Source organism: Cupressus sempervirens, chromosome 6 (genome assembly GCF_028749045.1).
Source record: "Cupressus sempervirens isolate cs-2001-9-10 chromosome 6, ASM2874904v1, whole genome shotgun sequence".
Classification (NCBI taxonomy): domain Eukaryota; kingdom Viridiplantae; phylum Streptophyta; class Pinopsida; order Cupressales; family Cupressaceae; genus Cupressus; species Cupressus sempervirens.
In genome coordinates, this window is record NC_143123.1 from 97,654,491 (window position 1) to 97,665,715 (window position 11,225).

General features: G+C 35.7%; 1 pseudogene; it reads left to right on the top strand.

Moving 5' to 3' along the window:
• The first annotated feature begins 1,427 nt into the window (after window positions 1–1,427).
• On the top strand, window positions 1,428–10,175 carry LOC149551405 (methylesterase 1-like; annotated as a pseudogene).
• Window positions 10,176–11,225: the final 1,050 nt, after the last annotated feature.

The window sequence follows — 11,225 nt, forward strand, 5'->3', positions numbered from 1 at the left end:
AATTTATACTAATTATTTTCATGTTAGAAAATAATATATGTGTACTTGTAGCAGTTCTTTTAAAATAGACCGAAGAATAATTAATAGTCTATAGATTTTTCATTCAAAATTAAAGCTGAAATTAATTAGTAGTTACAATATCATTATGTTACAATTAAAGAACTTCAATAACTTTTTCTTCTAAGTTGTAGGATTATATTAGGCTATAATCTTAAGAGATACAAAATTTTCTTAGATTAGATTGATTTGTCTTTTCATTTATTTTGTATGGTTAAAAGTGTACTTCCTATCTATATGCGATTCCCATGAGATAACCTACATATATCTTCACCATCAAATCCAACTTGTGAGCAAAGATATTTTTTTTCAATATTAAACCAATTTGTGTGCATAGATGTTTTTCTTTGTCATTAAATCAAACTTGTGTACATACATATTTTTTTCATTCAGCATTTAACAATCATTTTCATTGTTCAATGCCTTCACAGTCTACTTATATTAAAATTTTCTGGTTTATTTTACTTTTCTGTTCACATCTAATTTTCATTATAATGTGTATATCTTAGTCATCAAGTCTAGCTTGTGTGTTTATATTTTTTCTTCAAGTTTACTTTTACCAATCATTCTCATTGTTAATTGCCTTCACTATAGCCTTTAAGATATTGTCATTATATCCTTCAACAACTTAAATGTGCTAAAAGGGTCATCATATGTTACCTGTAATTATTTATTTATTTATTATTTACATAAGGACCATGTGATGGTTTGTAATAGGCCCAAAGAAAATGAAATGAAATGCACACACACGAGCAAATTTTATTAAAAAAACAAAAGAATATATACAACCTAAAAATTGTTCGGGCGGTTGAGAAAACTATATTAATCGTTACATAATCAAACTGCCGAACTACTTCTTATACTAAACATATCCCGAATGATTATTTAGCATTCCCCCCTTAATTTGAAGGGATATGTGTCATGCCAAGAAGCATTCGAAACTGTTCAAATTTAACACGTCCCAGTGCTTTAGTAAAAATATCAGCAATTTGTTCTTCAGTGGAACAATGTTTCAGCTGTATAGTTTTTGCCTCAACATGATGTTGAATCAAGTGATATTTGGTGTTGATATGCTTGGTTCGATCATGAAATTTAGGGTTCTTTTCCAATTGTATTGTAGAATTATTATCAACAAATAAGGTTGTTGAAGTTGTTTGTACCTCTTGCAAGTCATTAAGAATTTTCCTCAGCCACACTATTTTCTTTGTAGCTTGAGCCACTACTACATATTCTACTTCAGTTGTAGAGTCACCAAGAATTGTTTGTTTCTTTGATCTCCAAGTAATAGCTGTTAATCCTAGGGTCATCAAATAACCAGAAGTAGATAACCCATGCTCTTTGTCACCATCAAAGTTTGAATCAGCATAGCCAGTAAGATGGAAGTCTGAAACTCTTGAATATTTTATGCCAAGAGTTTGAGTTCCCTTTAAATATTTCAAAACCCGTTGGGCTACAATCCAATGCCCCTCACATGGTCTATGCATAAATCTAGACAAAATTCCTACTGCAAAGGTAATGTCAGGGTGAGTAGTGGTGAGATAAATCAAACTTCCAACAAGCTGCCTGTACTTGGTTGGATCCGCAAAACTATTTCCTTCATGGGATGAAAGCTTCATATTTTGCTCCATTGGAGTGGAAACAGAATTACGATCTTTCATGCCAAATCTGTATAATAACTCTCCGATATTTTTTGTCTGAGAAATAAAAATGAACTTAGGATTTTGAATCACTTCAATACCTAGGTAATAATGAACTAATCCCAAGTCAGTCATATCAAAACATTTTTTCAACTCTCTCTTAATGGATTCTATATAACCATCATTATTGCCTGTGATGAGAAGATCATCAACATATACAACTAGATACACAATTGATCTACCAATTTTCTTCACAAAGAGAGTTGCATCATCAAGACTAAAATGCTTGTAGTCTAATTTTAGGAGGTGCTTAGTCAATTTTTCATACCAAGCACGTGGTGCTTGCTTCAAACCATACAAAGATTTTACCAATTTACATACCTTTTGTTCCTGGCCTTTGATAACAAAACCTTGAGGTTGCAACATATAGACATCTTCCTTCAAATCTCCATTTAAAAAGGTTGTTTTAACATCCATATGATGTATATGCCATCCTTTTTGTGTTGCCAAAGAAAACAATGCCCGAATAGTTCCCCACTTGGCTGTAGGAGCAAAAGTTTTAGTGTAGTCAACACCTTCTCTCTGAGCATATCCTTTTGCTACAAGTCTTGCTTTATGTTTATCAAGTGAACCATCAGCTTTATATTTGTTCTTATATACCCACCTGTAGCCAATAGGTTTGGCACCAATTGGAGGATCCACTAACCTCCAAGTTCCATTTTTTATGAGAGCATCATACTCCATTTGCATTGCACTTCTCCATGCATCACTTGTTGCTGCTTCTTGAAATGAATAAGGTTCATCAACAATAGAAAAATTTAATTCAAAATCTTCATACCTCTGAGGAATTTTCTTGGTCCGCAGTGATCTATGGATTGATTGCTCTAATGTTTTATCAACCTCCAGAGCCTTTGAATTAGATTTTTCACAAGCTGGTTCACATTCTTGTGCAATAGGTTCAGATGGTTCACATTCTTGTGCAACAAGTTCTTCACAAAAGATTCCTAATATTTTGGAATTTTTATATTCTCTATCACAAACTATTTCAGATTCTAAATTTTTTTGAGAACTGTTGTCTTCTCTTTCAACAGGTTCTTCATTCTTTGTAACTTACAAAGATTGATCTAGAAAGGGAATCCCCCCTTCAAGAGTTGGAAGTTCATTATCCCATTCATGATAGAATTTTTTTTATTGAAATCTATCAAGATGAAAAAGTTGTTTGTCAACACTATCTGCATCTTTGTCAAATTCAAGAAATATAACATCTCTAGAAAGAACAATTTTTTTATTCTCCTCATCATATAGATGGTAAGCTTTGGGAGTAGTAGAATATCCCAAAAAAATGCACTTTCTACTCCTAGCTTCCAATTTATTTCTCAAGTGAGTAGGAATTAAAGCATAACATGTGCAACCAAAAACCCTAAAATGCTTAACTCTTGGAAGATGGCCCTACCACATTTCATAGGGGGTTTTACTTTGCAGTGCAGTAGAAGGACTTCTATTCTTTATGTAGACAGCACAGAGAACTGCTTCTCCCCAAAACATTAATTTAACATTTTTGAAAAACATCATAGATCTTATCATATTCAAGAGTGTTCGATTTATATGTTCTGCTACACCATTCTACTGTGGGTTATATGGAACACTTTTCTGATGCTTAATGTTAGAATCTGAAAAGATTAATAACCCAGAAAACTAGTGCAAAGAGTAAATATCTAAACTATGAATGCAAATGATACAAAATCAAAATAGCATCATAGAGTTAGTCTCCAAGAGAGTAATGCAAATGCTGGAAGCAAAATAGCATTAAGAGGATGCAAAAATAAGAGATACAACTACAAGCCAGGTAGCATGCTTATATAGGCAAGGAAGAGAGAGGAGGTGGCAACACCAACCAATGAGGAGCAACCATCTATCGGACTAAAGATAGCAAAGTATCTTCCCAAGATAGCTAATGGATGCTCACATGTAGGAAGGTGACACCTCACAACCATTCACCTAATAAGACATGCTTTATTAACCTAAGCGAGATTATTAAAAGTGTAGGAAAAACTTAGCAAAATAGAAAAAATAAAAAGCTACACTAACACCCCCCCATAAGCGAAGCTTAGGTGGATGTAGAAATGGGTCCCGGCAACGAGGCCATGTTAGGTACCCAAGTACAATGCAAGAAGATGCAACCTCTGAAAGTGGGGAAAGAGAGAAAACCACAAGGGAAAAACCCTCCCCCAAAAAGAGGTAAGAACCTAGTGAAGAACTGAAGAAGTCTCCCACTAGGGAAATTGTCCCCTAAAACAGGAACAAGGAGTGATCATGAAGAAGCAGCATCACTGAAGCATGAAGAACCGCAAAACTCTGTCAAAATGCTGATCTGTAGAACCCCCATGGAAATAGAAGGCACGAACCATCAACCAAAGGAACCTCCATGGAAATAGAAGGCACGAACCATCAACCAAAGGAACCTCCATGGAAATAGACGCCACGAACCATCAACCAAAGGAACCTCCATGGAAATAGAAGGCATGAACCATCAACCAAAGAAGCGTAGAACAACAATATAACCTCCCCTTAAGGTAGGTGAGGTGACAGGCAGCTGAAAAGATGGGCCAAAAATCTCCTACAACACAGGAGCCAAACTCATCGAGAGTGAGGTACAAACACAAATAAAGGCATGTGTCATTGACACTACATGAGGAATTAGAGAAAGAGAGCCTATAAGCGGCAAACAACTATCCCCCCCATGGCACTTTATATAATAGTGCGAGTACAACGAATCACAATGATGAAAAGGATCCCGAATCGTAAGAGTGGCACTTTATCTCAGTGCGTTGCATAAAGATGCTTACAGTGAATATCAACAATGATCAGAAAAAATATAAGGCTGAAACAACAGAAGGTAAAGCCCAACATGAAGCAACTGAAGCAACAAAATCGATCTCCGGACCTGAAACAAACAAAATATCCACCAGAATGCTAAAATGCAAAAGATTGAATAGGATGTGTCTGGAATAGAATCTAGAATAACAACCAGCATCACTAGAAAGAGCAGAGAAAGAGCTTTCCAGCGATATAAAGAAGTCCAAAATCGGAGATCGGAAGCTCAAGATACGCCTCCCGGAGTGCAAAATAGAACATCCGGCTTCGACTGCCATAACAGGCAACCAAACTGCACCAAAACTCAAAAATACCTATACCAACATCTCCGTCTCGGAACCAGCTTTCCGGCACTTCTTTCGGATCGGAAAAATACCTCCGTATGCAAAAGTTATGGCCAAAAAACCAAAGGTAGGTCCAAAAGCAATCGGGAGAGGTGCAAGCAAGGGCTGATGCAGCGCTGACGTCAGCAAGTCATGCGATTAAAGTTGACGGTTTGATGGCCGTCGCAGCAAAAAAAGTGCCACGTGGCAGATGACGTGGCAGGGGTGACGTGGCGGGCGATTCCACGTGGCAAGGTGCCACATGGCGCCCATGCCACGTGTCACCCCCGCAGAGGCCTACTCGGCTGACGTTGCTGCAAAGTTGGCGCTGACTGGAGGCGGAGCTGTCGGGCGGCGGAATCGGCGAAGGTGGCCGCAGGGGCGGCGGAGGCAGAGGAGCCGCCGGCGGAGGGCGGCGGACGGGCGGCGGCCGGGAGGAGGCCGGGGAGCGGGCGGTGCTGCCTGCTGCGGCCGCTGCGGGCGGCGCGCGGGTGGCGCTGTCGAAAACACCTTTTTTTAAAAAAAAATTTACGCTCTGCGTCCGTACGATCCGTACGGCAGCGACCTGGAAGCCTCAAAAATTCGCCAAAATTGCCCTGTGTCCGAAATCGAAAAGTTTTATATGAATCCTGACTGCAAACGGCCTTCCGGATCCAATGGTGATGTCCGTTTGGTCCCAAAGTGCTCCGAAAAATCGTTGATCCCCTGATTTGAAGAAAAATTACATTCAAATCTGTGACTGCCAACGGAGAGGAGTATGGCTGTAGCTTTGCATGCTCGATTCTGAAAAATATACAGCTTGCATGCAAAATCTAAAAGATACCCAGATGGTTTTTCAGGGCTGCGAACAAAACCCAGAAAGTGTTTTTTGTCAAAACTTTTCTGATTCTCAGGATCATCCAAAGATGCAAGAGAAGAGCATACTTCGTTTTTCAAAAAACTACAATAAAGTTTATTTGCCCCCCCCCGAATCTCTCAAATAAGGAAACTAAAATCTACTCTTGCACATAGAAAAGCTCTGATACCATGTTAGAATCTGAAAAGATTAATAACCCAGAAAACTAGTGCAAAGAGTAAATATCTAAACTATGAATGCAAATGATACAAAATCAAAATAGCATCATAGAGTTAGTCTCCAAGAGAGTAATGCAAATGCTGGAAGCAAAATAGCATTAAGAGGATGCAAAAATAAGAGATACAACTACAAGCCAGGTAGCATGCTTATATAGGCAAGGAAGAGAGAGGAGGTGGCAACACCAACCAATGAGGAGCAACCATCTATCGGACTAAAGATAGCAAAGTATCTTCCCAAGATAGCTAATGGATGCTCACATGTAGGAAGGTTACACCTCACAACCATTCACCTAATAAGACATGCTTTATTAACCTAAGCGAGATTATTAAAAGTGTAGGAAAAACTTAGCAAAATAGAAAAAATAAAAAGCTACACTAACACTTAATACCATTTTCTTGCAAATAATTTTAAAAATCTTTAGAAGTGTACTCACCACCATTATCACTTCTTAGGGTTCCAATATTGAGTTGAGTCTCATTTTTAATCCACAAATGGAAATTTTTGAAAATATCAAAAGCTTGAGATTTCTCTTTTAATAAATAAACCCAACACATCCTAGTATAGTCATCAATAAAAGTCATTATGTATTTATTTCCATTTGTTGATGGAAAGGGCATAGGACCACACAAATCTGAGTGAATGAGACCCAACTTTCTAGAAGCTCGAAACATAGAATCATGAAAAGGTTGTTTACTATGTTTGCCTAAAATGCAAGCATCACATTGAGAAATTTGTTTTGGGATAGTCGGAAGTCCTTGAACTCCATTTTCTTTCATAATTTTGAGACTATCATAGTTAATGTGACCAAATCTTGAATGCCATAACAAACTGGAAGAAATATTACCACCATGTTGTGAGAAATTTGCATAATTCTGAGAACTTGATGAAGTACCTTTCAAATATAAAAGTTTTCCATCTTCAACTCCATTCATTACAATCACATGGTCATCATCTCTTCTGATCTCAATAATATCATCAAACATATGTATTGAATGACCTTGCTATCTAATATGCACCAGTGATATTAAATTTCTCTTCAATTGTGGAAGATATAGAACATTAGAAAGTATATAATCAGCGAGACCTAGTAATTTAAGTCTAATAGACCCAATGCCTGAAGGTTTTATCTCAGATTTATTAGAAAAATATACTACTCCAACCACTTGATCATTGAATGTCTCAAAAAAATCTCTTCTAAAGGTCATATGACATGTGGCTCCAGTATCTAACAACCAAGTATCATTCAAACAAGAATTTGAAGTACTAAAAACTTCTTCAATCCCAACATTGCAATGTGCAATAACATAATGTGCAGATTCAGGAGGGTTACCTCTTTCTGGTGGCTTCTCCTTCTTTTCACAAATCTTCTCCCATGGAGTTTTGCAAGCATTGGCACTATGACCCATTTTTCCACATCTATAGCATTGTATAGATTGCCTTTCTTTTTGTTGATAATCCATATGCTGGTGTTGTGGCTGAGAATATTCTCTATCACCTTGATAATTTTTATTCCCCCTGCCTCTAGATTGTCTTCTTCCACGACCTCTGTTGCTACTATCATGTCTAGAAGGCTCATCTTTGGATGTTTGCCCTTGTTGTTTCTGTGCAAGACACAAAGTCTCTGCATTTGAAAGTGAATCTTTTTTTCCAAATGCTTTTTCCCTCTCTACAATCTTCTACACAAGTTTGTCAAATGTTATATCTTTCATCTTTTCACTAGCTTGAAGAGATTCAAGATAGTGTGAATAGGTAGGATAAAGAGCTTTAATAAAAGCAGTGAGTTGTAAATCTACTTTTACACCTGTGGCTTCAATATCATGAAATAAAGCCCTAATTTCAAAAGCTAACTTCATTGGATCATTATCTTTCATTTCTAAATTGAATAACTTCATCAATAATTGAATGATTTCAAGTTCTGAATGAGACTCATACAGATCTTTGAGTTTCTTTAATGCTGCAAATGCACTCTTACAAGAGATTATATGTCTACTTACTTCTTCAGTAATGGAGGCAACAATGAGAGCATAAGCCTTTTTGTCTTTACCCTTCTAGATGACGAGTTCCTTTTCCTCCGTAGGCTGCTTCGGTTCTTCTTTGTCATCTTTTCTTTCACAAACATCATCCCACAAATCATTAAAAATAAGGGTATTTTTAATTTTTTGAAACCATTCATGATAATTCTCTTTTCCAGAAAGAACTATTCCAACGATTGAAATTAAAGAATGCATTGGAATCACAATTCAATCTAAATTATTTTCTCCAACAACTTGGCTCTGATACCATTGTAATAGGCCCAAAGAGAATGAAATGAAATGCACACACACACGAGAAAATTTTATTAAAAAAAAAAAAAAATTATATACAACCTAAAAATTGTTCGGGTAGTTGAGAAAACTATATTAATCATTACATAATCAAACTGCCGAACTACTTCTTATACTAAACATATCCCGAATGATTATTTAGCATGGTTGACTAACATAAATGACCGTTTCTATATTACATTTAGTATACTTACTAGTTCAGCATAACTGAAGTTTCTTTGCTTATAATGTTTGAGCATTGTATTCTACATGATTAGATTCTTGTTGGATTCATTTGAAGCCATTTTATTTCACCAACAGATTAAAAATCTATTGATTTTCTATATTCTTTTATTATCATTGCATTCAACATGATTTAATTCTTGACAGAGAGTCATTCAATTTCACAAACAGACTAAAAACTTATTGACTTTCTATATCTTTTACTATCATCATTTATTTTTTAAACATTATCTACTCAAAAGTTCCACCATTCATATTAAACAATCATTAAAAAAGAGAAATTGATAGCATTTTAGAATTTAAAGTCTTAAAAATAGCATTGTGACTATCAAACTTACTCCCTGATTTCCACCATTTCCTATAAAAAAAAACCTAACACTTCTTTTCATTTTACTGAAGATAAACATTTTCATTGTTGTTGCAGTAGGTCCATCCAAAAGTTAGCCACAAACTTTCACCCATAGTCAAGACTGAAATAAGATAGTAAATGATTTCACCTTTTGTTTCCTTCCTCTTCTTTCTATTAAAATATTGTGCACCTCTGAGTACATTGTATATCAAGGCAAAGGCAGAGGTAGGGGCACACTTTGTGTTGGTTCATGGTGCTTGTCATGGAGGATCGAGCTTGGTGTTGGTACAAACTCCTACCTCTCCTTAAAATGGCAGGCCATGATGCCACTGCAATAGATCTTGCTTCTTGTGGAATTCATTCAATGGATGCCAATATCAAATTCAAACATGGTTAGACATAAATAAACCCCTTATCCAATTGTTTAACTCTCTTCTTCCCCACCAAAAGGTATGAACAATGATTTTCTCTTTAGGAACATGTAGGTAGATATAGATATCAGCATCTTTGTCTTTATATATCTAAATTATAATCATTTATCGATTAAGTAGCCACATGCAGGGATCCAATTCGTCAAATTCACTCAAAATTGAACTTGACCCAAACATGCCTCCTGAAAGATTAATTTTTTCCCTCCATACAATCTAAAATTAAGTCCCATCTTATTTTAACTTTGTTAATTGTAGGTAATATTGGTGGGTCACAGTATGGGAGGCATGAATTTGAGCCTAATGATGGAGGAATTTCAAGAGAAGATCAGAGCTGCTGTGTTTTTGACAGCATTCATGCCTCTCAGTGGGAGTTCTGCCATTGAAATGATAAGTGAAATGCAGATTATAATTCAATCATGGGGAGACACTGAATTCAACATGGGTGAGAATGGAATTCCCATATCATTAAATTTTGACCCTGATTTCAGAAAACAAATGTTGTACCAAAATTGCCCAATTGAGGTAAACATTATATATTTTCTGCCATTGATATTTCTTTGCTTCTATTATGTGAAGAACTTATGTGGAGAAATTCAATGTGCAGGATATAGAGCTGGCAGGATTACTTAGGAGGAAGTTTCCTATGATCCAAGGAGAGGTGGTGTATAGTGAGGAGAGATAGGGAAGAGTTCCAAGGGTTTATGTGGTGGCCAAGGATGATAAGGTCATTTGGGAAGAGTTGCAGAAGAAAATGATAGCCTAAAATCCACCTCATAAAGTTTATGAAATGGAGGGCTCATATCACAGTGCATTTTTTTGCCATCCTCACCGCTTGGCTGAGATTCTTGATGAAATTTCAAGAAACTATGATACAATTTCTTGAGTCTAGTTTTGCAGAAATGAAAAAGTTTAGTCATTATCTTGGAGTGCATAGACGTACTTGTACCTTGGGTTTAGGCAGACTAGACTTATTTATTTAGTTTATTATGTTTATAGATGTATATAATAGAATTTTAAATAAAATAACTTTGTTCTTTCATATGAATAATTGTGTTTATTATTTTGTTTAAAAGTTTACAAAGAGTCCACTAGGGATCAAGTCTTGTTGTGTGCAAGGCCCAAAGACATCATAAGGGATGAGGCTTGGATGCTCATTAGTCCTTGGCTCTTAGCCAAAGAGATTTCAAGAACGCGTGGGCCCGTATCGGGTACCTAAAACTTTTTTGTGTATGATCTCTATCAAAAAAAACAAAATTTAATATCAATCTTGAATAATTGTTTTACTATTTGATGCAAGAGTGAGTTTTAGGCTGAAATCTTTTCAATTGAGAATCAAAAGTAGAGAGATATATATTTCTTAAGGCATATTTTAAATAGTTTCATTCATAACCATTCAAAGTCTCATTTCTTACTATGATAAAGAGTAATTTTATACTAGTTTCAATTGAAAATTATGAATAGATGCTAGGATCTTTTTTCATTTCAAAAGTTTGTTAGGTCCAAATAATTATTGTATTTTTATTGAGAAAAATGTACTATTGATCACTATACTTAATGTAATGTGGAGATAGTCATTTATATGAAGCATGCATTCACATGGGCCTTCTATAAATTAAAAAAATTGCAATTATAGGTCACTTTTACCCACTATTTTTGGTGCATTTAAATTATTGAGGAATTTAAGGGCAATATCTTTAAAGTAAGGTGATAGTGAAGACGATAGGCAATGAATATGATTTATAGAAGCACACTTCAAAAAACTTCTATGTACCCAAGTTGGACTTGGTGATAAAGATATGTCTACCTTTTAATGAAAATTAGATATGGACATAAAAGTAAAATTAACTAAAAAAATCTGAAGGAACAAGGATGCATAGTGTCAAAGTTCTTGTCCTTAAAATATTAGGTTGTAGTCAAAGTCTTATATTGTTAA